The 27,529-nt window shown below is 41.1% G+C and overlaps 1 protein-coding gene across 1 annotated transcript in view; it reads left to right on the plus strand.

Moving 5' to 3' along the window:
• The window catches only part of LOC122790049 (gamma-aminobutyric acid receptor subunit alpha-3-like), a 1,812,576-nt gene that overhangs the window by 607,908 nt on the left and 1,177,139 nt on the right, over positions 1–27,529 (plus strand). The gene's annotated exons all lie outside the window — the stretch shown is intronic.

The raw sequence follows: 27,529 nt of genomic DNA on the forward strand, positions 1-27,529 counted from the left end.
ATATCACACGTTAATGGCACCTATGGACTTTAATAGATATTGATACCATCTGAGGGGTAGTGTATTGCTGTGTATCTCATGTTAATGGCACCTAAGGGCTTTAATAGATATTTAGCCAAACTGTGGGGAATTGTATTGCTGTATATCTCGTGTTAATGCACCTAAGGGCATTAATAGATATTGATGCCACCTTAGGGGAATTGTATTGCTGCATATCTCATGCTATCACACCTAAGGGCTTTAATAGATATTGATGCCACCTGAGGGGAATTGTCTTGCTGTATATCTCATGTTTATGGCAACTAAGTGCTTTAATAGTAGTTGATACCACCTGAGGTGAAATGTATTCCTGTGTATCTCATGTTAATGGCACCTAAAGAATTTAATAGATATTGATACCATCTGAGGGGAATTGTATTGCTGTGTTTATCATGTTAATGGCACCTAAGTGCTTTAATAGATATTGAGCCAACCTGTGGGGGAATTGTATTGCTGTATATCTCATGTTAATGCACCTAAGGTCTTTATTATATTTTAATGCCACCTGAGGCAAATAGTATTGCTGTATATCTCATGTTAGTGGCACCTAAAGACTTTATTAGCTATTGAGCCAACCTGTGGGGAATTGTATTGCTCCATATCTCATGTTATTGGCACCTAAGGGCTTTAATAGATATTGATGCCACCTTAGGGGAATAGTATTGCTATATATCTCATGTTAATGGCACCTAAGGGCTTTATTAGATATTGAGCCAACCTGTGAGGAATTGTATTGCTATATATCACACGTTAATGGCACCTATGGACTTTAATAGATATTGATACCATCTGAGGGGTAGTGTATTGCTGTGTATCTCATGTTAATGGCACCTAAGGGCTTTAATAGATATTTAGCCAAACTGTGGGGAATTGTATTGCTGTATATCTCGTGTTAATGCTCCTAAGGGCATTAATAGATATTGATACCACCTTAGGGGAATTGTATTGCTGCATATCTCATGCTATCACACCTAAGGGCTTTAATAGATATTGATGCCACCTGAGGGGAATTGTCTTGCTGTATATCTCATGTTTATGGCAACTAAGTGCTTTAATAGTAGTTGATACCACCTGAGGTGAAATGTATTCCTGTGTATCTCATGTTAATGGCAGCTAAAGAATTTAATAGATATTGATACCATCTGAGGGGAATTGTATTGCTGTGTTTATCATGTTAATGGCACCTAAGTGCTTTAATAGATATTGAGCCAACCTGTGGGGGAATTGTATTGCTGTATATCTCATGTTAATGCACCTAAGGTCTTTATTATATTTTAATGCCACCTGAGGCAAATAGTATTGCTGTATATCTCATGTTAGTGGCACCTAAAGACTTTATTAGCTATTGAGCCAACCTGTGGGAAATTGTATTGCTGCATATCTCATGTTATTGGCACCTAAGTGCATTAATAGATGTTGACGCCACCTGAAGGGAATTTTATTGCTGCATATCTCATGTTAATGGCACCTAAGGGCTTTAATAGATATTGATGCCACCTTAGAGGAATTGTATTGCTGTATATGTCAGGTTAATGGCACCTAAGGGTTTTAATAGATATTGAGGCCACCTGAGCGGAATTCTGTTGCTGCATATCTCATGTTATTAGCACCTAAGGACTTTAATTGATATTGATACCACCTTAGGGGAATTGTATTGCCGCATATCTCATGTTAATGGCACCTAAGGGCTTTAATAGATGTTGTGCCACCTGTGGGGAATTGTATTGCTGCATATCTCATGTTATTGGCACCTAAGTTCTTTAATAGATGTTGATACCACCTGAGGTGAAATGTATTCCTGTGCATCTCTTGTTAATGGCACCTAAGGGCTTTAATAGATATTGAGCCAACCTGTGGGGAATTTTATTGCTGTATATCTCATGTTAATGCACCTAAGGGCTTTAATAGATATTGATGCCACCTGAGGGGAATTGTATTGCTGCATATCTCATGTTAATGGCACCAAAGGGCTTTAATACATATTGATGCCACCTGAGGGGAATTGTATTGCTGCATATCTCATGCTATTAGCACCTAAGGGCTTTAATAGATATTGATGCCACCTGAGGGAATTATATTGCTGTATATCTCATTGTCATGGCAACTAAGTGCTTTAATAGATGTTGATACCACCTGAGTTGAAATGTATTCATGTGTATCTCATGTTAATGGCACCTAAGGACTTTAATAGATATTGATACCATCTGAGGGGAATTGTATTGCTGTATATCTCGTGTTAATGGTCCTAAGGGCATTAATAGATATTGATGTCACCTGAAGGGAATGTTGTTGCTGCGTATCTCATGTTATTGGCACCTAAGGGCTATAATACATATTTATGCCACCTTAGGGGAATTGTATTGCTGCATATCTCATGCTATTGGCACCTAACGGCTTTAGTAGATATAATTGTATAGATATTGAGCCAAACTGTGGGGAATTGTACTGCTGTATATCTCGTGTTAATGGTCCTAAGGGCATTAATAGATATTGATGTCACCTGAAGGGAATGTTGTTGCTGCGTATCTCATGTTATTGGCACCTAAGGGCTATAATACATATTTATGCCACCTTAGGGGAATTGTATTGCTGCATATCTCATGCTATTGGCACCTAACGGCTTTAGTAGATATTGATGCCACCTGAGGGGAATTGTATTGCTGTATATCTCATGTTAATGGCAACTAAGTTCTTTAATAGATGTTGATACCACCTGAGGTGAAATGTATTCCTGTGTATCTCATGTTAATGGCACCTAAGGATTTTAATAGATATTGATACCATGTGAGGGGAATTGTATTGCTGTTGTCATGTTAATGGCACCTAAGGGCTTTAATAGATATTGAGCCAACCTGTTGGGAATTGTATTGCTGTATATCTCATGTTAATGCACCTAAGGTTTTTATTAGATATTAATTCCACCGGAGGCGAATAGTATTGCTGTATATCTCATGTTAATGGCACCTAAAGACTTTATTAGCTATTGAGCCAACCTGTGGGGAATTGTATTGCTGCATATCTCATGTTAATGCACCTAAGGAATTTATTAGATATTAATGCCACCTGAGGTGAATAGTATTGCTGTATTTCTCATGTTAATGGCACCGGAAGCTTTATTAGCTATTGAGCCAACCTGTGGGGAATTGAATTGCTGCATATCTCATGTTATTGTTACCTAAGGGCTTTAATAGATACTGATGCCACCTCAGAGGAATTGTATTGCTGTATATGTCATGTTAATGGCACCTAAGGATTTTAATAGATATTGAGGCCACCTAAGGGGAATTGTATTGCTGCATATCTCATGTTATTAGCACCTAAGGACTTTAATTGATATTGATACCACCTTAGGGGAATTGTATTGCTGCATATCTCATGTTAATGGCACCTAAGGGTTTTAATAGATATTGATGCCACCTGAGTGGAATTGTATTGCTGTATATCTCATGTTAATGGCAACTAAGGGCTTTAATAGATATTGATACTACCTGAGGGGAATTGTATTGCTATATATCTCATGTTAATGGCACCTAAGGGCTTTTTTAGATATTGAGCCAAACTTAGGGAATTGTTTTGCTGTATATCTCATGGTTATGGCAACTAAGCTTTAATAGTAGTTGATACCACCTGAGGTGAAATGTATTCCTGTGTATCTCATGTTAATGGCACGTAAGGACTTTAATAGATATTGATACCAACTGTGGAATTGTATTTCTGTGTTTCTCATGTTAATGGCACCTAAGGGCTTTAATAGATATTGAGCCAATCTGTGGGGAATTGTATTGCTGTATATCTCATGTTAATGCACCTAAGGTCTTTATTAGATATTAATGCCATCTGAGGCGAATAGTATTGCTGTATATCTCATGTTAATGGCACCTAAAGGTTTTATTAGCTATTGAGCCACCCTGTGGGGAATTGTATTGCTGCTTATCTGATGTTATTGGCACCTAAGGGCTTTAATAGATATTGATGCCACCTAAAGGAATGTTATTGCTGCATATCTCATGTTAATGGCACCTAAGGGCTTTAATAGATATTGATGCAACCTCAGAGGAAGTGTATTGCTGTATATGTCATGTTAATGGCACCTAAGGGTTTTAATAGATATTGAGGCCACATGAGGGGAATTGTATTGCTGCATATCTCATGTTTTTAGCACCTAAGGGCTTTAATTGATATTGATGCCACCTCAGGGGAATTGTATTTCTGTATATCTCATGTTAATGGCAACTAAGGGCTTTAATAGATATTGATACTACCTGAGGGGAATTGTATTGCTATATATCTCATTTTAATGGCACCTAAGTGCTTTAATAGATGTTGTGCCACCTGTGGGGAATTGTATCGCTGCATAACTCATGTTATTGGCACCTATGGGCTTTAATAGATATTGATGCCACCTTAGGGAATAGTATTGCTGTATATCTCACGTTAATGGCACCTAAGGGCTTTATTAGATATTGAGCCAACCTGTGGGGAATAGTATTGCTGTATATCTCATGTTAATGGCACCTAAGGGCTTTAACAGATATCGATGCCATCTGAGGGGAATTGTATTGCTGCATATCTCATGTTAATGGCACCTAAGGACTTTAACAGATATTGATACCTCCTGAGGGGAATTTTATTGCTGTGTATCTCTTGTTAATGGCACCTAAGGGCTTTAATAGATATTGAGCCAACCTGTGTGGAATTGTATTGCTGTATATCTCATGTTAATGCACCTAAGGGCTTTAATAGATATTGATGCCACCTGAGGGAATTGTATTGCTGCATATCTTCATGTTAATGCCATCAAAGTGCTTTAATACATATTGATGCCACCTGAGGGGAATTGTATTGCTGCATATCTCATGCTATTGGCACCTAAGGGCTTTAATAGATATTGATGCCACCTGAGGGAATTGTATTCCTGTATATCTCATGGTGATGGCAACTAAGTGCTTTAATAGATGTTGATACCACCTGAGGTGAAATGTATTCTTGTGTATCTCATGTTAATGGCACCTAAGGACTTTAATAGATATTGATACCACCTGAGGGAATTGTGTATTGCTTTTCTCATGTTAATGGCACCCAAGGGCTTTAATAGATATTGAGCCAACCTGTGGGTAATTGTATTGTATATCTCATGTTAATGCACCTAAGGGCTTTAATAGATATTGATGCCACCTGAGGGAATTGTATTGCTGCATATCTTCATGTTAATGCCATCAAAGTGCTTTAATACATATTGATGCCACCTGAGGGGAATTGTATTGCTGCATATCTCATGCTATTGGCACCTAAGGGCTTTAATAGATATTGATGCCACCTGAGGGGAATTGTATTGCTGTATATCTCATGGTGATGGCAACTAAGTGCTTTAATAGATGTTGATACCACCTGAGGTGAAATGTATTCTTGTGTATCTCATGTTAATGGCACCTAAGGACTTTAATAGATATTGATACCACCTGAGGGGAATTGTATTGCTGTGTTTCTCATGTTAATGGCACCCAAGGGCTTTATTAGCTATTGAGCCAACCTGTGGGGAATTGTATTGCTGCATATCGCATGTTATTGGCACCTAAGGGCTTTAATAGATATTGACGCCACCTGAAGGGAATTTTATTGCTGCATATCTCAAGTTAATGGCACCTAAGGGCTTTAATTGATATTGATACCACCTTAGGGGAATTGTATTGCCGCATATCTCATGTTAATGGCACCTAAGGGCTTTAATAGATATTGATGCCACCTGAGGGAATTGTATTGCTGTATATCTCATGTTAATGGCAGCCAAGGGTTTTAATAGATATTGATACTACCTGAGGGGAATTGTATTGCTATATATCTCATGTTAATGGCACCTAAGGGCTTTAATAGATGTTGTGCCACCTGTGGGGAATTGTATTTCTGCATATCTCATGTTATTGGCACCTAAGGACTTTAATAGATATCGATGCCACCTTAGGGGAATAGTATTGCTGTATATCTCATGTTAATGGCACCTAAGGGCTTTATTAGATATTGAGCCAACCTGTCGGGAATAGTATTGCTGTATATCTCATGTTAATGGCACATAAGGGCTTGAATAGATATCAATGACTCCTGAGAGGAATTGTATTTCTGTATATCTCTTGTTAATGGCACCTAAGGGCTTTAATAGATATTGAGCCAACCTGTGGGGAATTGTATTGCTGTATATCTCATGTTAATGCACCTAAGGGCTTTAATAGATATTGATGCCACCTGAGGGGAATTGTATTGCTGCATATCTCATGTTAATGGCACCAAATGGCTTTAATACATATTGATGCCACCTGAGGGGAATTGTTTTGATGCATATCTCATGCTATTAGCACCTAAGGGCTTTAATAGATATTGATACCACCTGAGGGGAATTATATTGCTGTATATCTCATTGTCATGGCAACTAAGTGCTTTAATAAATGTTGATATCACCTGAGGTGAAATGTATTCCTGTGTATATCATGTTAATGGCACCTAAGGACTTTAATAGATATTGATACCACCTGAGGGAATTGTATTGCTGTTTTCTCATGGTAATGGCACCTAAGGGCTTTAATAGATATTGAGCCAACCTGTGGGGAATTGTATTGCTTTATATCTCATGTTAATGCACCTAAGGTCTTTATTAGATATTAATGCCACCTGAGGTGAATAGTATTGCTGTATATCTCAAGTTAATGGCACCTAAATTCTTTATTAGCTATTGAGCCAACCTGTGGTGAATTGTATTGCTGCATATCTCATGTTATTAGCACCTAAGGACTTTAATTGATATTGATACCACCTGAGGGGAATTATATTGCCGCATATCTCATGTTAATGGCACCTAAGGGCTTCAGTAGATATTGTGCCACCTGTGTGGAATTGTATTGCTGCATATCTCATGTTATTGGCACCTATGGACTTTAATAGTTATTGATGCCAGCTTAGGAAATAGTATTGCTGTATATATCATGTTTATGGCACCTAAGGGCATTATTAGATATTGAGCCAACCTGTAGGGAATTGTATTGTTGTATATCACAGGTTAATGGCACCTATGGACTTTAATAGATATTGATACCACCTGAGGGGTATTGTATTGCTGTGTATCTCATGTTAATGGCACCTAAGGGCTTTAATAGATATTGAGCCAAACTGTGGGGAATTGTTTGCTGTATATCCCGTGTTAATGCTCCCAAGGGCATTAATAGATATTGATGCCACCTGAGGGAAATTTTTTTGCATGATCTTATATTATTGGCACTTAAGGGCTTTAATACATATTTATGCCACGTTAGGGTATTTGTATTGCAGCATATCTCATGCTATTGGCACCTAAGGGCTTTAGTAGATATTGATGCCACCTGAGGGGAATTGTATTGCTGTATATCTCATGTTAATGGCATCTAAGTGCTTTAATAGATGTTGATACCACCTGAGGTGAAATGTATTCCTGTGTTTCTCATGTTAATGGTACTTAAGGACTTTAATAGATATTGATACCACCTGAGGGGCATTGTATTGCAGTGTTTCTCATGTTAATGGCACCTAAGGGCTTTAATAGATATTGAGCCAACCTGTGGGGAATTGTATTGCTGTATATCTCATGTTAATGCACCTATGGTCTTTATTAGATATTAATGCCACCTGAGGCGAATATTATTTCTGTATATCTCATGTTAATGGCACCTAAAGGCTTTATTAGCTATTGAGCCAACCTGTGGGGAATTGTATTGCTGCATATCCCATGTTATTGGCACCTAAGGCCTTTAATAGATATTGACCATCTGAAGGAAACATTATTGCTGCATATCTCATGTTAGTGGCACCTAAGGGCTTTAATAGATATTGATGCCACCTGAGAGGAATTGTATTGCTGTATATGTCATGTTAATTGCACCTAAGGGTTTTAATAGATATTGAGGCCACCTGAGGGGAATTGTATTGCTGCAAATCTAATGTTATTAGCACCTAAGGACTTTAATTGATATTGATACCACCTGAGGGGAATTGTATTGCCACTTATCACGTGTTAATGGCATCTAAGGGTTTTAATAGATATTTTGCCACCTGTTTGGAATTGTATTGCTCCATATCTCATGTTATTGGCACCTAAGGGCTTTAATAGATATTGATGCCACCTTAGGGGAATAGTATTGCTATATATCTCATGTTAATGGCACCTAAGGGCTTTATTAGATATTGAGCCAACCTTTGAGGAATTGTATTGCTATATATCACACGTTAATGGCACCTATGGACTTTAATAGATATTGATACCATCTGAGGGGTAGTGTATTGCTGTGTATCTCATGTTAATGGCACCTAAGGGCTTTAATAGATATTTAGCCAAACTGTGGGGAATTGTATTGCTGTATATCTCGTGTTAATGCACCTAAGGGCATTAATAGATATTGATGCCACCTTAGGGAATTGTATTGCTGCATATCTCATGCTATCACACCTAAGGGCTTTAATAGATATTGATGCCACCTGAGGGGAATTGTCTTGCTGTATATCTCATGTTTATGGCAACTAAGTGCTTTAATAGTAGTTGATACCACCTGAGGTGAAATGTATTCCTGTGTATCTCATGTTAATGGCACCTAAAGAATTTAATAGATATTGATACCATCTGAGGGGAATTGTATTGCTGTGTTTATCATGTTAATGGCACCTAAGTGCTTTAATAGATATTGAGCCAACCTGTGGGGGAATTGTATTGCTGTATATCTCATGTTAATGCACCTAAGGTCTTTATTATATTTTAATGCCACCTGAGGCAAATAGTATTGCTGTATATCTCATGTTAGTGGCACCTAAAGACTTTATTAGCTATTGAGCCAACCTGTGGGGAATTGTATTGCTCCATATCTCATGTTATTGGCACCTAAGGGCTTTAATAGATATTGATGCCACCTTAGGGGAATAGTATTGCTATATATCTCATGTTAATGGCACCTAAGGGCTTTATTAGATATTGAGCCAACCTGTGAGGAATTGTATTGCTATATATCACACGTTAATGGCACCTATGGACTTTAATAGATATTGATACCATCTGAGGGGTAGTGTATTGCTGTGTATCTCATGTTAATGGCACCTAAGGGCTTTAATAGATATTTAGCCAAACTGTGGGGAATTGTATTGCTGTATATCTCGTGTTAATGCTCCTAAGGGCATTAATAGATATTGATACCACCTTAGGGGAATTGTATTGCTGCATATCTCATGCTATCACACCTAAGGGCTTTAATAGATATTGATGCCACCTGAGGGGAATTGTCTTGCTGTATATCTCATGTTTATGGCAACTAAGTGCTTTAATAGTAGTTGATACCACCTGAGGTGAAATGTATTCCTGTGTATCTCATGTTAATGGCAGCTAAAGAATTTAATAGATATTGATACCATCTGAGGGGAATTGTATTGCTGTGTTTATCATGTTAATGGCACCTAAGTGCTTTAATAGATATTGAGCCAACCTGTGGGGGAATTGTATTGCTGTATATCTCATGTTAATGCACCTAAGGTCTTTATTATATTTTAATGCCACCTGAGGCAAATAGTATTGCTGTATATCTCATGTTAGTGGCACCTAAAGACTTTATTAGCTATTGAGCCAACCTGTGGGAAATTGTATTGCTGCATATCTCATGTTATTGGCACCTAAGTGCATTAATAGATGTTGATGTTGACGCCACCTGAAGGGAATTTTATTGCTGCATATCTCATGTTAATGGCACCTAAGGGCTTTAATAGATATTGATGCCACCTTAGAGGAATTGTATTGCTGTATATGTCAGGTTAATGGCACCTAAGGGTTTTAATAGATATTGAGGCCACCTGAGCGGAATTCTGTTGCTGCATATCTCATGTTATTAGCACCTAAGGACTTTAATTGATATTGATACCACCTTAGGGGAATTGTATTGCCGCATATCTCATGTTAATGGCACCTAAGGGCTTTAATAGATGTTGTGCCACCTGTGGGGAATTGTATTGCTGCATATCTCATGTTATTGGCACCTAAGTTCTTTAATAGATGTTGATACCACCTGAGGTGAAATGTATTCCTGTGCATCTCTTGTTAATGGCACCTAAGGGCTTTAATAGATATTGAGCCAACCTGTGGGGAATTTTATTGCTGTATATCTCATGTTAATGCACCTAAGGGCTTTAATAGATATTGATGCCACCTGAGGGGAATTGTATTGCTGCATATCTCATGTTAATGGCACCAAAGGGCTTTAATACATATTGATGCCACCTGAGGGGAATTGTATTGCTGCATATCTCATGCTATTAGCACCTAAGGGCTTTAATAGATATTGATGCCACCTGAGGGGAATTATATTGCTGTATATCTCATTGTCATGGCAACTAAGTGCTTTAATAGATGTTGATACCACCTGAGTTGAAATGTATTCATGTGTATCTCATGTTAATGGCACCTAAGGACTTTAATAGATATTGATACCATCTGAGGGGAATTGTATTGCTGTATATCTCGTGTTAATGGTCCTAAGGGCATTAATAGATATTGATGTCACCTGAAGGGAATGTTGTTGCTGCGTATCTCATGTTATTGGCACCTAAGGGCTATAATACATATTTATGCCACCTTAGGGGAATTGTATTGCTGCATATCTCATGCTATTGGCACCTAACGGCTTTAGTAGATATTGATGCCACCTGAGGGGAATTGTATTGCTGTATATCTCATGTTAATGGCAACTAAGTTCTTTAATAGATGTTGATACCACCTGAGGTGAAATGTATTCCTGTGTATCTCATGTTAATGGCACCTAAGGATTTTAATAGATATTGATACCATGTGAGGGGAATTGTATTGCTGTTGTCATGTTAATGGCACCTAAGGGCTTTAATAGATATTGAGCCAACCTGTTGGGAATTGTATTGCTGTATATCTCATGTTAATGCACCTAAGGTTTTTATTAGATATTAATTCCACCGGAGGCGAATAGTATTGCTGTATATCTCATGTTAATGGCACCTAAAGACTTTATTAGCTATTGAGCCAACCTGTGGGGAATTGTATTGCTGCATATCTCATGCTGTGGGCACCTAAGGGCTTTAATAGATATTGACGCTACCTGAAGGGAATTCTATTGCTGCATTTCTCATGTTAATGGCACCTAAGGGCTTTAATAGATATTGATGCAACCTCATAAGAATTGTATTGCTGTATATGTCATGTTAATGGCACCTAAGGGTTTTAATAGATATTGAGGCCACCTGAGGGGAATTGTATCCCTGGGGTGAATTTCCTTTCTCCCATCCAGTCGTCAAGGTTCCTTTTGAAGAGGGCCAAAGAGGCGTTCTGCTTGACATGTATGTGCAGTCTATTCCAGAGTCTGGGGAGTCCCTGGGTCAGGAACCTATCCCTCCAGCATGTTTTGTTTATTGTGATGACAAGGTTTCGATCACTGGAGTATGTGGCTCTGAGGGATTGGGATTTCTTTAAGTGTAGCATGTCCAATAGCTCTGGGTTTGACATGGCCTTGTATGTTAAGCAGAGATCTCCTCTTAGTAGACTATATGCAACAGAGTATAGCTGAAGTTTTTTAAGGCGGTCAGCGTAGGGCATCTGCTGTAGGACTGTGATTCTTTTAGTGAGGAATTTCCACGGCCTTTCTAGTTGTTGCAAATGTCTTGAGATGCACATGCCAAACGGGGCATTGTATTCTATAATGGGTCTAATGAGGGATGAGTACAGCTGGAAAATGACCTCCTTTCTTCCGGATGCAAAGCCCTTAGTGATGAGGTGTGCACACATAGAAGGATTTCCTGACTGTTGTGGCGATGTGGTTATCGAAGGTGAGACCACTGTTCACCTGTGTCCCTTAGTCTCTTATCACACTTTCGGTGTTTATTGTACTGCCACCATGTGGTAATTCATGGGTACATGTTTTTTTCCCAATGGGGATAACTATACATTTCTTGGCTTTGAGCTTGAGCCCATGTCTCTGGCACCAAGCATCTGTTTCTCTAAGGCCCTTTTGTAGAGTATCCACATCATTTGGCGATTCTATAATGGCTCCCAGTTTGCAGTCATTATGTTAATGGCACCTAAGGGCTTTAATAGATATTGATGCCACCTGTGGGGAATTTCATTGCTGTGTATCTCATGTTAATGGCAACTAAGGGCTGTAATAGAAATTGATACCACCTGGGGGAATTGTATTTCTGTATATCTCATGTAATTGCCACCTAATGGCTTTAATAGATATTGTGCCACCTGTGTGGAATTGTATTGCTGCATATCCCATATTATTGGTACCTAAGGGCTTTAATAGATATTGATGCCACCTTAGGGGAATAGTATTTCTGTATATCTCATGTTAATGGCACCTAAGGGCTTTATTAGATATTGAGCCAATCTGTGGGGAATTGTATTGCTGTATATCTCATGTTAATGGCACCTAAGGGCTTTAATAGATATTGGTCCCACCTGAGGGGAAATGTATTGCTTTGTATCTTATGTTAATGGCACCTAAGGGCTTTAATAGATATTGAGCCAACCTGTGGGGAATTGTATTGCTGTATATCTCATGTTAATGCACCTAGGGGCTTTAATAGATACTGATGCCACCTGAGAGGAATTGTATTGCTGCATATGTCATGTTCATACGTTCATAGGTAGATGCTAGGCTATCTGCCCGAGGGCATTTATAAGCCTAGCCAGAGTGCATCGGCTTTCGCCACCCCATTGATTAATTAACTGATCCTCTGTCAAGCAGAGCCAATGAAGTGATCCCAGGGGTGTATTTTCTGTTACCCATCCACTCGTCAAGAATTCTCTTGAAGAGTGTTAGTGAGGGGCTCTGCCTAATGTAATTTTGAATTTTGTTCCAAAGCATGGGGAGTCTTCTGTGACAGGAATCTATCCCTCCAGCACATTCTATTTATTGTTGTGGAGAGGTTTAGTTCACTAGAGCGCGTGGCTCGCAGTGACTTGGATTTCTTTAGGTTGAGCATGTCCCTCAATTCTGAGTTGGACATAGCATTGTAAGTCAGGCAGAGATCACCTCTGAGTAAGTGATATGCCACTGAGTACAGCCGGAGTTTTTTCATTCGGGCTGCATAGGGCATATGTTTGAGACCAGTAATCCTCTGGGTGAGGTACTTTTGTGGTCTTTCCAGCTGTTGGAAGTGTCTTGTGAGGTACATCCCAGATGGGGCATTGTACTCTATGATGGGTCTAATGAGCGACAAGTAGAGGGGCACTATAACCTCTTTATTTTTAGATGCGAACCCTTTAGTAATTAGATGGGCCACATAGAAGGATTTCCTAACTACTTTGGTAATATGATTGTCAAAGGAGAGATTACTATCTACCTGAGTCCCCAGATCTCTTATTACCTCTTCTGTATTAAGGGGGCTGCCACCTATGTGGTAATTTGTGGGTGTTTTGTTTTTCCCAAACAGGATGACTATGCATTTCTCGGCATTTAGCTTGAGGCCATGACTTTAACACCAGGTGTCCATCTCAGTAAGGCAATTTTGGAGGATGTCCGTGTCAGCTGGAGCGTCAGTTATGGCTCCCAGTTTGCAGTCATCGGCGAACTTGGTTAGCCATAGTCCTCCTGTGTTTGCCTGTACTTCTGAGAAGTATATGCCAAATAGCAGGGGTCCCAAGACCGAGTCTTGCGGGACACCACTTGTGACTGGTTTAGAGTCAAACCTGGAGCCCGCTATTCTTACCGTGTGAGTTCTGTTTGTAAGCCAGTGCGTTTTTCTGTAATACCCGAGTGGGGAATGGTGTCAAATATCTTGGCGAGGTCAAGGTAGGCTGTGTGAACCACCTTTCCCTTGTCTATGGCCTTGGTGACTGTCTCAAAGAAGTCAACCAGGTTTAGTAGGCATGATCTGCCCTTAACAAAGCCGAATTCGGTCGGGTCAAGTGTTTGGAGGGTCCCAATTCCTTTGTTAATGAGTTCTATGATGTTGATGCACTCCATAGCCTTGCAGACCAGGCTAGTCAGGCTTATGGGGCAATAGTTACCAGGGTCAGTTGTGGCCCTTCCTTTGTGGAGAGGAATAATCATTGCTGTGCACCATTCTATGGGCACATAGCCTGTGGAGAGGCTGAGGTTGAACAGTGTGTTTAGGTGGGGAGTTAGTTCTTGGCTTTTGAAAGAGCTGGTTTCACCTGTGCATCTGTGATTTTTGGGACACTACACTTTTCTGGTATTGTTGTGGGCCCTTTTGGAGGTGAGAGGGGGGTGAATTTTGCACTGAATCTATCTGCCAGGATGTTGGCAATATCAGTAGGTTCAGTATATTTTGTGCTATTTTGCACTAGTTCAGTCCATATCTGCGAGTTGCCACTCAGATTCTAAACATAGCTAAAGAAGGCTTTGTGGTTATCTTTTGAATCCTTGGCTATTTTTCTTTCGAAGTTAGCCTTGGATGATTTCATGAGGGACCTCAGTTTCTTACTGATACTGATCAGGGATGTCTTTCCTTCTTGGGATTTGCTTTTTTTCTGAACTAGTTTCCTCCTTCTATTGTATAGCATGATTATTGCAGGGGTCCACCAAACTGGTTTCCTTCTCTTAGAGGAGTAAGTCTTGGTTTTGCTAGGGATGGCATGATCCATGCATCCTTGTAGGTGCTCATAGAGTGCATTTGTAAAGGTTTGTGCATCTTGGGCAACGTTATCCTTTAGCTTTGGGGCAGTGAAACTTACCACCTCTGTCTTAAGTAAGGTGAAGTTTGCTTTAGAAAAGTTTTTTACTGTGGTTTCCTTGGTTGGGGGTGGTGATGGGGTGTGGACATCCAGAGTGATTACTTTATGGTCTGATCTGACCAGTGACGGGTTGACCTCCGGTGTGGAACACCTGTCGCCCATGTGGGTGATGACCAGGTCCAATATGTTTTCACCTCTGTTAGGGGAGTTTACCAGCTGATCCAGGGCATTTGAGTTGATGAATTCCAGGAAGCGCTGGGCCTGGGAATTTGTACTTGAGTAGTTTTCCAGTGAATGGTAGGGTAATTGAAATCGCCCAATATCAGGGTGTTTGGTAGGACCTTCATGTTTTCCAGTGTCTCCAGAAAGGTGGAGTGGTGGTCCTTGGTCATGGAGGGTGATCTGTAGCAGGCCACAATTTGCATTGCAGATTTGCCCGATGTTAGTTGCACATGGATGATCTCAGCGGTATCATGCTGCACCACTAACCTGGAGGTGTAGGTATCCTTGATGAATATGGATACACCCCCTCCTTTTGTATTTTGGTCCATGTTCTGTGGCCGAAACATGTGGTATGAGTTGTTGCCCGGTAGTGCCGGGGTGTTCTCTGGAGCCTTGAATCAGGTTTCAGTTACTGCACAGATGTCAGCATTCTCCATACTGAGGAGTGCTTCGAGTGCATGTATTTTGAGATTAAAACTCCTGGCGTTGAGTAGCATAACCCTCAGTTTTTTGTTAATTGTGCTGTTTACGGAGGTGGGTTTGACTTTTGAGCCTTACCTAAAAAAGGCACTATGGGGGCAGCAAGAGCCTTGGCCAGTATTTGAAAGCCTAGGGGTGACAGGTGCAAGCCGTCTCTTGTGAAGCAATGCGGCTTGTCGAGCATGTCGTCCCAGGCTGACAGACACTGGATTTCCTCTGAATGACACCAGAAGCTAAGCCAATTGTTGAAATTGATCATTTTTTCTTCATACTGAGGTATCGTTCTTGGTGAGGGCAGGGTGCTACTCAGGGTCAGAGTCATACCAGCCTGGGCTACATGATCAGAGAGCTCTTCCATGACTCTTTTCATGTAGTCCAGGGAGGTACATCTCAGGTCATTCACACCAACATGAACAATGACATAGTCATATTTGCACTTGTACTGGAGTGACCTGAGTGCTTGTGTTATGTGGCGGATTTTGGCCCCCGACAGGCAGCTAACAGTAACCTTCTGCTTATCCAGTCTAGTGAATGGGACATCAGTGTGCCTGACTATAGAGTCACCTATTACTAGTGTGTTAGGTATGTTATTTCGCCTTAAGGGCTGTGATTGTGCAGCACACTGATTTTGTGTTTTATGTGTTGTCTGGCTTGTGATAGGAAGTGCAGGTTGTTTGGGTGTCTGCTTTGGAGGTCTCTGATGCTTTTGCAGGTTTTTATTTATAGCCTCTGAGTATGATTTTGTGTATTTATGTGTATGTTTTGCCAGTGCTGTTTCAGTAGGTCTGTGTGCGGCTGGACTTGTGGTGCAAGTGTTAACCTTCTCCTCTTTACTGTCTGTTCCAGTCTTGGGTGGAGACAGCTTAGCTTCCAGTTTGGCTGTATATTTGCATCTCTCACATATGTTAGTGTTTATTGGTAGGAGGAGAGGGTTGCCTCTGTACATGAGGCAGTTGTAACATTGCCTCAGGATACCCAGATTCACCAGCTGGACTGGAGAGTGCATCTGAAGTTGCCCTTTGGTCATGCCTGAATAGTAGGGTGAGCTGCTTAGTCGCTTGGTTGGTGAGGGTTGAATAAAGAGCCTTGCCCTGCTGTTCAATCAGTGTCAGGGTATATTAGTGCTTGCTATTAGGTCTGAGCAAGTGCTGGGCTGTAAGATGCTTTTTGAGTGCTTAGATTGAAAGTTAGACTAGTTTCAAGGGATAAACTGAAGAGGAGACAGTGGAGCCGAGAATAATTTAACCGTATCTAACTGGCTCTGCCCAGTGCACAAAACCGTGCAAATGTGGTTTTTATAGTAAGGAAACGAAAGAGATAGAAATTAGCCCAAAATGGCCAATAAACTACTAACTTCTGGGCTGGAACCACTCCTCCAGGGACAGATAGGTTGCTCAAAGCTCCCCTCTCTCACAGGTGAACAGAGAAACTTCCTTCTATCCAAGTAGGGTATGGGCAGCTCAGAAACTTGTATCACAGCCTAGAATTCAGCACAAGCCTGAAAACTGAATTATATTAGCTTAGAAAGGCGGGAAACAAGAATTTTTTTTTTTTTTTAAAGATAAGGCAAAGACAGTAAAAAAAATACACTTAAAACAGCTTTAAACTACTACAAATGATCAGAAAAGGCTGTCACACTTTAGTGTGTAGCCTACAACAGTTAAACAAATTATTTAAACAAAAATCAACTTTTTAAAAGTGCAGGCAGTCAAATAAGTACAATATGTGAAAAAAACAAGCTTTTAAATCACATTAAACACTGGAAAATCTGGGTTTAGGTGGAAAACAGTTAAGTACAGAAAACTGATACTTAATCACTCCAATGTCTCTCTCCTAAGCTACAAGGCTTGTATCAGTTTAAGGCTTTCTAGTGCTACCCAGTAGGTTAGTTACAGGAAAGATGGGAAACAAGCGCAGATGTGGTTTTTTAAACCAGAAAGTTGAAAGAGACGGACAAACCGTCCAAATGGTCAATAAACTACAATTTCTGGGCCAAGAACCTCTCCTCTCGTGGTAGACAGGCTACCTAGTGCTTCTCACTCCCACTGATAAGCTAGAAGTCTTTCCTCCAACACAGAAAGGCTTGCGGGGCTCAGAAGCTTACCAACAGTCCTGGATACAGCAACTCTGTATCTGGACTAGGCTAGTTACAGGAAAGGTGGGAAACAAGCGCAAGTGCGGCTTTCAAACCAGAACATTGAGAGAGATGGAAAAAAACTGTCCAAACAGCCAATAGCTACAATTTCTGGGCCAAGAACCACTCCTCTTGTGGTAGATAGGCTACCTAATGCTTACCACTCCCACTGATAAGCTAGAAGGCTTCCCTCCAACACAGAAAGGCTTGGGGGGCTCAGAAGCTTACATAGAGTCCTGAAATACAGCAAATCTGTACCTGGACTAGACTAGTTACACGTAAGGTGGGGAACAACTACAAACTTAGGCTTTTAAGCCAGAAAGTTGAAAGAGATGGAAAACTGCCCAAAAGGCCAAATAAACTACAATTTCTGGGTCAAAACTCACTCTTCCCGTGGAGGATAGGCTACCTAGTGCTTACCAGTCCCACTGATAAGCTAGAAGGCTTTCTTCCAACACAGAAAGGCTTGGGGGCTCAGAAGCTTACTAACAATCCTGGATACAGCAACTCTGTAACCGGACTAGGCTAGTTATAGGAAAGGTGGGAAACAGGCACAAGTGCGGCTTTCAAACCAGAAAGTTAAAAGAGATGGAAAAAACTGCTCAAACAGCCAATAGCTACAATTTCTGGGCCAGGGACCACTCCTCTTGTGGTAGATAGGCTACCTGATGCTTACCACTCCCACTGATAAGCTAGAAGGCTTCCCTCCAACACGAAAAGGCTTGGGGGGCTCAGAAGCTTACAAAGAGTCCTGGATACAGCAAATCTGTACCTGGACTAGTCTAGTAACAGGAAAGGCAGGAAACAAGCTCAAACACAGGCTTTTAAATAAGAATGTTGAAAGAGATGGAAAAGCTTCCCAAACAGCCAATAAACTATAATTTCTGGGACAGAAACCACTCATCCTGTGGTAGATAGGTTACCTAATGCTTACCACTCCCACTGATAAGCTAGAAGGCGTCTCTCCAACACAGAAGGGCTTGGGGGACTCAGAAGCTTACCAACAGTCCTGGTTACAGCAAATCTCTACCTGTATTACACTAGTTATAGGAAATGCGGGGACCAAAAGCAAAACGGGCTTTTAACCAGAAAGTAGAAAGTGATGGAAAAACTTCCCAAATTGCCAATGAACTATAATTTCAGGGCCAAAACCCACTCTTCCCATGGTAGATAGGCTACCTAGTGCTTATCACTCTCACTGATAAGCTAGAAGGATTCCCTCCAACACAAAAAGGCTTGGGGGGCTCAGACGCTTACCAACAATCTTGGATAAAGCAAGCCTGTATCTGGACTTGACTAGTTACAGGAAAGGCAGGAAACAAGCTTAGAATTTTTTTTTTGTTACAGAAAAGCAGCTAAAACAGCAATAAATACAATTCAGATTGTAGTGTAGGCCAGCACACCCGAGCGTGTAGCAACACTATGGCAAATACAGTTCAAATAAGTGCAATTAACAAATGACTAAAAAATAAGTGCAGAAAGCAGTAAATTAGAAGGCTACTAACAAGCATTAATAAGTGCAGAGTAAGAGCGACTGGACGGATAACAGCATGCAGAAGAGCAACTAAGACAGTTACAGTAAGAGCAGATGAATAAGAGATATATATATATATATTTATATATATATATATATACACACACACATATATATATTTTTTGGGGGGGGCATAGCAGGATTAAGAGGCTACAAGGGTTGTCCTTCCCAAATGCTCTCTTTGTACACAGTAGGAGTGCCTGAAATCAGAATATGATCTCACTGCACTCAGTTGAGTGAGCAAATGAGATGGGTTCAGAAGGAGTATCCAAATACAAACCTACAAGAGGGGCGGGCAATTTCAAAGCTACTAACATTAATACCAAAACAAGAACAGGGAGTGTGGGTGGGGCTTTAATACATATTGATGCCACCTGAGGGGAATTGTATTGCTGCATATCTCATGCTATTGGCACCTATGGGCTTTATTAGATATTGATGCCACCTGATGGGGATTGTATCGCTGCATATCTCATGCTATTGGCAACTAAGGGCTTTAATAGATATTGATGCCACCTGAGAGGAATTGTATTGCTGTATATGTCATGTTAATGGCACCTAAGGGATTTAATAGATATTGTGCCACCCGTGGGGAATTGTATTGCTGCATATCTCATGTTATTGGCACCTAAGGGCTTTAATAGATATTGATGCCACCATAGTGCAATATTATTGCTGTATATCTCATTTTAATTTATTAGATATTGAGCCAACCTGTGGGTATAGTATTGCTGTATATCTCATGTTAATGGCACCTAAGGACTTTAATAGATATTGATACCTCTTAAGGGAATTGTATTGCTGTGTATCTCATGATAATGGCACCTAAGGGCTTTAATAGATATTGAGCCAAACTGTGGGGAATTGTACTGCTGTATATCTCATGTTAATGCACCTAAGGGCTTTAATACATATTGATGCCACCTGAGGGGAATTATATTGCTGCATATCTCATGTTATTGGAACCTAAGGGCTTTAATACATATTGATGCCACCTGAGGGGAATTGTATTGCTGCATATCTCATGCTATTAGCACCTAAGGGCTTTAATAGATATTGATGCGACCTGAGGGGAATTGTATTACTTTATATCTCATGTTAATGGCACCTAAGGGCTTTAATAGATATTGATGCCACCTGAGGGGAATTGTATTGCTCCATATCCCATGTTATTGGCACCTAAGGGCTTTAATAGATATTGATACCACCTGAGGGGAATTGTATTACTTTATATCTCATGTTAATGGCACCTAAGGGCTTTAACAGATATTGATGCCACCTGCGGGGAATTGCATTTCTGTATATCTCATGTTAATGGTAACTAAGGGCTTTAATAGATATTGATACCACCTGAGGGGTAATGTATTGCTGTATATCTCATGTTAATGGCACCTAAGGGCTTTAATAGATATTGATACCACCTGAGGGGCAATGTATTGCTGTATATCTCATGTTAATGGTACTTAAGGGCTTTAATAGATATGGAATTGTATTGCTGTGTATCTCATGTTAATGGCACCTAAGGGCTGTAATAGATATTGAGCCAACCTGTGGGGAACTGTATTGCTGTATATCTCATCTTAATGCACCTAAGAGCTTTAATAGATATTGATGCCACCTGAGGCGAATACTATTGCTGTATATCTCATGTTAATGGCACCTAAGGGGTTAATACATATTGATACCACCTGAGAGGAATTGTATTGCTGTATATCTTATGTTAATGTCACCTAAGGGCTTTAATAGATATTGAGGCCACCTGTGGGGGAATTTTATTGCTGTGTATCTCATGTTAATGGCACCTAAGGGCTTGAATAGATATTGAGGCCACCTGAGGGGATTTGTATTGCTGCATGTCTCATGTTAATGGCACCTAAGGACTTTAATAGATATTGATACTACTTAGGGGAATTGTACTGTTGTTCATAGGTTCATAGGTTGGTACTAGGCTATCGGCCCTAGGGCCTATACAAGCCTAGGCATAACAATTCTCTTGCTATTCCTTCCCACACTATTTACTTCCCTGGACCCCTGTCTAGCAGGGTGACTGACGTGATCCCTGGGGTGAATTTCCTTTCTCTCATCCAGTCGTCAAGGTTCCTTTTGAAGAGGGCCAACGAGGCGCTCTGCTTGACATGTATGTGCAGTCTATTCCAGAGTCTGGGGAGTCTCTGGGTGAGGAACCTATCCCTCCAGCATGTTTTGTTTATTGTGATGACAAGGTTTAGATCCCTGGAGCGTGTGGCTCTGAGGGATTGGGATTTCTTTAAGTGTAGCATGTCCAATAGCTCTGGGTTTGACATGGCCTTGTATGTTAAGCAGAGATCACCTTTGAGTAGACTATATGTGCCAGAGTATAGCTGGAGTTTTTTAAGGTGGTCAGCGTAGGGCATCTTCTTTAGGCCTGTAATTATTTTAGTGAGGTATTTCTGTGGCTTTTCCAGTTGTTGCAGATGTCTTGAGAGGTACATCCCAAACGGGGTGTTGTGTTCTATAATGGGTCTAATGAGGGATGAGTACAGCTGGAAAATTACCTCCTTTTTTCTGGATGAAAAGCCCTTATTGATGAGGTGTGCCACATAGAAGGATTTCCTGACTGTTGTGGCGATGTGGTTATTGAAGGTGAGACCACTGTTCACCTGTGTCCCTAAGTCTCTTATCACACTTTCGGTGTTTAGTGTACTGCCACCTATGTGGTAATTCACGGGTACATTTTTTTTCCCAGTGGGGATAACTATCCATTTCTTAGCTTTGAGCTTGAGCCCATGTTTCTGGCACCAAGCGTCTGTTTCTCTAAAGCCCTTTTGTAGAGTATCCACATCATTTGGGGATTCTATAATGGCACCCAGTTTGCAGTCATCATGTTAATGGCACCTAAGGGCCTTAATATATATTGATGCCACCTGTGGGGAATTGCATTGCTGCGTATATCATGCTAATGGCACTTAAGGGCTTTAATACATATCGATGCCACCTGTGGGGAATTGTATTGCTGCATATCCCATGTTATTGGCACCTAAGGGCTTTAATAGATATTGATACCACTTGAGGGGAATTGTATTACTTTATATCTCATGTTAATGGCACCTAAGGGCTTTAATAGATATTGAGCCAACCTGTGGGGAATTGTATTGCTGTATATCTCATGTTAATGCACCTAAGGGCTTTAATAGATATTGATTCCACCTGAGGGGAATTGTATTGCTGCATATCTCATGTTCATAGGTAGGTACTAGGCTTTCTGCCCTAGGGCATTTATAAGCCTAGCCAGAGTGTGTCGGCTTTCGCCGCCCCTTTGATTAATTAACTGATCCTCTGTCAAGCAGAGCCAATGAAGTGATCCCAGGGGTGTATTTTCTGTTACCCATCCTCTCGTCAAGATTTCTCTTGAAGAGTGTTAGTGAGGGGCTCTGCCTGATGTAATTTGGAATTTTGTTCCAAAGCATGGGGAGTCTCTATGGCAGGAATTTATCCCTCCAGCATGTTCTATTTATTGTTGTGGAGAGGTTTAGCTCACTAGAGCGCGTGGCTCGCAGTGACTTGGATTTCTTTAGGTGGAGCACTTCCATCAATTCTGAGTTGGACACGGCTTTGTAAGTCAGGCAGAGATCACCTCTGAGTAAGTGATATGCCACTGAGTACAGCCAGAGTTTTTTCAGTCGGGCTGCATAGGACATATGTCTGAGACCAGTAATCCTCTTGGTGAGGTAATTTTGTGGTCTTTCCAGCTGTTGGAAGTGTCTTGTGAGGTACATCCCAAATGGGGCATTGTACTCTAAGATGGGTCTGATGAGTGACGGGTAGAGGGGCACTATAACCTCATTATTTCTAGATGCAAACCGTTTAGTAATTAGATGGGCCACATAGAAGGATTTCCTAACTGCTTTGGCAATATGATTGTCAAAGGGGAGATTACTATCTACCTGGGTCCGCAGATCTCTTATTACCTCTTCTGCATTAAGGGGGCTGCCACCTATGTGGTAATTTGTGGGTGTTTGTTTTTCCCAAACAGGATGCCTATGCATTTTTTGGCATTTAGCTTGAGGCCATGACTTTGACACCAGGTGTCCGTCTCAGTAAGGCCCTTTTGGAGGATGTCTGTGCCAGCTGGAGAGTAAATTATTGCTTCCAGTTTGCAGTCATCGGCGAACTTGGTTAGCCATAGCCCTCCTGTGTGAGCCTGTACTTCTGAGAAGTATATGCCAAACAGTAGGGGTCCCTGGACAGAGCTTTGCGGGACACCACTTGTGACTGGTTTAGAGTCGGACCTGGAGACCGCTATTCTTACTGTGTGAGTTCTTTCTGTAAGCCAGTTGTGCAACCAATCTCATGACGAAGGGGTTTATGTTCAGGCTGGTGAGTTTTTCTGTAATACCCGAGTGGGGAATGGTGTCAAAAGCCTTGGCAAGTTCAAGGTAGGCTGTGTGAACCAACTTTCCCTCGTCTATGGCCTTGGTGACTGTCTCGAAGAAGTCAATCAGGTTTAGTAGGCAGGATCTGCCTTTAACATAGCCAAAATCAGTCGGTTCAAGTGTTTGGAGGTTCCCAATGTCTTTGTTAATGAGTTCCATGATGATGATGCACTCCATAGCTTTGCAGACCTGGCTAGTCAGGCTTATGGGGCAATAGTTACCAGGGTCAGTTGTGGCCTTTCCTTTGTGGAGAGGAATAATCATTGCTGTGTGCCATTCTATGGGCACATAGCCTGTGGAGAGGCTGAGGTTGAACAGCGTGTTTAGGTGGGGAGTTAGTTTGTTCTGTAGTTCGTGCAAGACGCAGCCTGGGACACCATCTGGTCCCATTGATGCTGTGTTTTTGGATTTTAAAAGGGCTGTTTTCACCTCTGCATCTGTGATTTTTGGGACAGTACACTTTTCTGGTATTGTTGTGCACCCTTTTGAAGGTGAGAGGGGGGTGAAGTTTGCACTGAATCTATCTGCCCAGGATGTTGGCAATATCAGTAGGTTCAGTATATTTTGTGCTATTTTGCACTAGTTCAGTGCATATCTGTGAGTTGCCACTTAGATTCTTAACATAGCTAAAGAAGGCTTTGCGGTTATCTTTTGAATCCTTGGCTATTTTTCTTTCGAAGTTAGCCTTGGATGATTTCATGAGGGACCTCAGTTTCTTACTGATACTGATCAGGGATGTCTATCCTTCTTGGGATTTGCTTTTTTTCTGAATTAGTTTCCTCATTCTATTGTATAGCCTGTTTATTGCAGGGGTGCACCAAACTGGTTTCCTTCTCTTAGAGGAGTGAGTCTTGGTTTTGCTAGGGATGGCACGATCTATGCATCCTTGTAGGTGCTCATAGAGTGCATTTGTAAAGGTTTCTGCATCTTGGGCAGCGTTATCCTTTAGGGTGGGGGTTGTGAAACTTACCACCTCTGTAATAAGTAAGGTGAAGTTTGCTTTAGAAAAGTTTTTTACTGTAGTTTCCTTAGTTGGGGGTGGTGATGGGGTGTGGACATCCAGAGTCATTAGTTTATGGTTTGATCTAACCAGTATGGTTTGATCTAACCAGTGACGGGTTTACCTTATGTATGGAACACCTGTCGCCCATGTTGGTGATCACCAGGTGCAATATGTTTTCACCTCTGTTAGGGGAGTTCACCAGCTGATCCAGGGCATTTGAATTGATGAATTCCAGGAAGCGCTGGGCCTGTGAATTTGTACTTGAGTAGTTTTCCCAGTGAATGGTAGGCTAATTGAAATATTCCAATATCAGGGTGTTTGGTAGGACCTTCATGTTTTCCAGTGTCTACAGAAAGGTGGAGTGGTGGTCCTGGGTCATGGAGGGTGATCTGTAGCAGGCTACAATTTGCATTGCAGATTTGCCCGATGTTAGTTGCACATGGATGATCACAGAGGTATCATGCTGTGCCACTAACCTGGAGGTATTGGTATCCTTGATGAATATGGATAACACCCCCTCCTTTTGTGTTTCAGTCCATGTTCTGTGGCCGAAACGTGTGGTATGAGTTGTTGCCCGGTAGTGCTGGGGTACTCTATGGAGCCTTGAACCAGGTTTCAGTTACTGCACAGATGTCAATGCTCTCCATACTGAGGAGTGCTTCGAGTGCATGCATTTTGAGATTTAAACTCCTGCTTTGAGTAGCATAATCCTCAGTTTTTTGTTAATTGTGCTGTTTACGGAGGTGGGTTTGACTTTTGAGCCCTGACTAAAAAAGGCACTATGGGGGCAGCAAGAGCCTTGGCCAGTATTCGAAAGCCTAGGGGTGATGGGTGCAAGCCATCTCTTGTGAAGCAACGCGGCTTGTCGAGGATGTTCTCCCAGGCTGACAGACACTGGATCCCCTTTGAATGACACCAGAAGCTAAGCCAATTGTTGAAATTGATCATTTTTTCTTTATACTGAGGTATCGTTCTTGGTGAGGGCAGAATGCTACTCAGGATCAGGGTCATACCAGCCTGGGCTACATGATCAGTGAGCTCTTCCATGTCTCTTTTCATGTAGTCCAGGGAGGTATGTCTCAGGTCATTCACACCAACATGAACAATGACAGAGTCATATTTGCACGTGTTCTGGAGTGACCTGAGTGCTTGTGTTATGTGGTGGATTCTGGCTCCCGACAGGCTAACAGTAACCTTCTGCTTATCCAGCCTAGTGAATGGGACATCAGTGTTCCTGACTATAGAGTCACCTATTACTAGTGTGTTAGGTATGTTATTTTGCCTTAAGGGCTGTGATTGTGCAGCACACTGATTTTGTGTTTTATGTGTTGTCTAGTTTGTGACAGGAAGTGCAGGTTGTTTGGGTGTCTGCTTTGGAGGTCTCTGATGCTTTTGCGGTTTTTATTTAGAGCCTCTGAGTAGGATTTTATGTATTTATTTGTATTTTTTGCCAGTGCTGTTTTAGTAGGTCTGTGTGCGGCTGGAGTTGTGGTGCAAGTGTTAACCTTCTCCTCTTGACTGTCTGTTCCAGTCTTGGGTGGAGACAGCTTAGCTTCCAGTTTCGCTGTATAATTGCATCTCTCACATATGTTAGTGTTTATTGGTAGGAGGAGAGGGTTGTCTGTGTACATGAGGCAGTTGTAACATTACCTCAGGATACCCAGATTCACCAGCTGGACTGAAACCACTCCTCCTGTGGTAGATAGGTTACCTAATGCTTACCACTCCCACTGATAAGTTAGAAGGCTTCTCTCCAACACAGAAGAGCTTGGGGGGCTCAGAAGCTTACCAACAGTCTTGCATACAGCAAATCTCTACCTGGATTACACTAGTTATAGGAAAGGCGGGGACCAAACGCAAAACGGGCTTTTAACCAGAAAGTAGAAAGAGATGGAAAAACTGCCCAAACGGCCAGTGAACTACAATTTCAGGGCCAAAACCCACTCTTCCCATGGTAGATAGGCTACCTAGTGCTTACCACTCTCATTGATAAGCTAAAGGCTTCCTCCAACACAGAAAGGCTTGGGGGCTCAGAAGCTTACCAACAGACCTGGATACAGCAAATCTGTATCTGGATGTGACTAGTTACAGGAAAGGCAGGAAACAAGCTTAGAATTTTTTTTTTGTTACAGAAAAGCAGCTAAAACAGCAGTAAATACAATTCAAATTGTAGTGCAGGCCAGCACACCTGAGCGTGTAGCAACACTATGGCAAATACAGTTCAAATAAATGCAATTAAAGTAACAAATGACTAAAAAACAAGTGCAGAAGGCAGTAAATTAGAAGGCTACTAACAAGCAGTAATAAGTGCAGAGTAAGAGCAACTGAACAGATAACACACAGAAGAGCAACTAAGACAGTTACAGTAAGAGCAGATGAATAAGATATATATATATATATATATATATATATATATATATATATATATATATATATATATACATACATATTTTTTTTTGTGGGGGGGACAGAGCAGGATTAAGAGGCTACAGGGGTTGTCCTTCCCAAATGCTCTCTTTGTACACAGTAGGAGTGCCTGAAATCAGAATATGATCTCACTGCATTCAGTTGAGTGAGCAAATGATATTGAGCCCAACTGAGGGGAATTGTATTGCTGTGTATCTCATGTTAATGGCACCTAAGGGTTTTAATAGATATTGATACCACCTGAGGGGAATTGTATGCAGTAATCTAGCAGAGTTACATCTAGTTAGGGGTCTATCAATTCCTTAGTACATTATAAACAATGTAAATTAAAATCCCAACCAAAGGATTAACTTTTTTTCTTGAAGTAGTACTGATATCTTTTAGGTAAAGTCTTTGTTACGATCTTTATGGAAGAGAAGGGTAGAATGTGGGACACTGTAGCAAATATCTTAGTATGACCTTAACCCAAATTGAAACTAATCACAGAAGAATGCCATGATGCCATGGGAGTGACACACACACACACACACACACACACACACACACACACACACACACACAC

This window comes from Protopterus annectens, chromosome 15.part0 (assembly GCF_019279795.1).
Source record: "Protopterus annectens isolate FY-2018-M chromosome 15.part0, PAN1.0, whole genome shotgun sequence".
Classification (NCBI taxonomy): Eukaryota; Metazoa; Chordata; order Ceratodontiformes; family Protopteridae; genus Protopterus; species Protopterus annectens.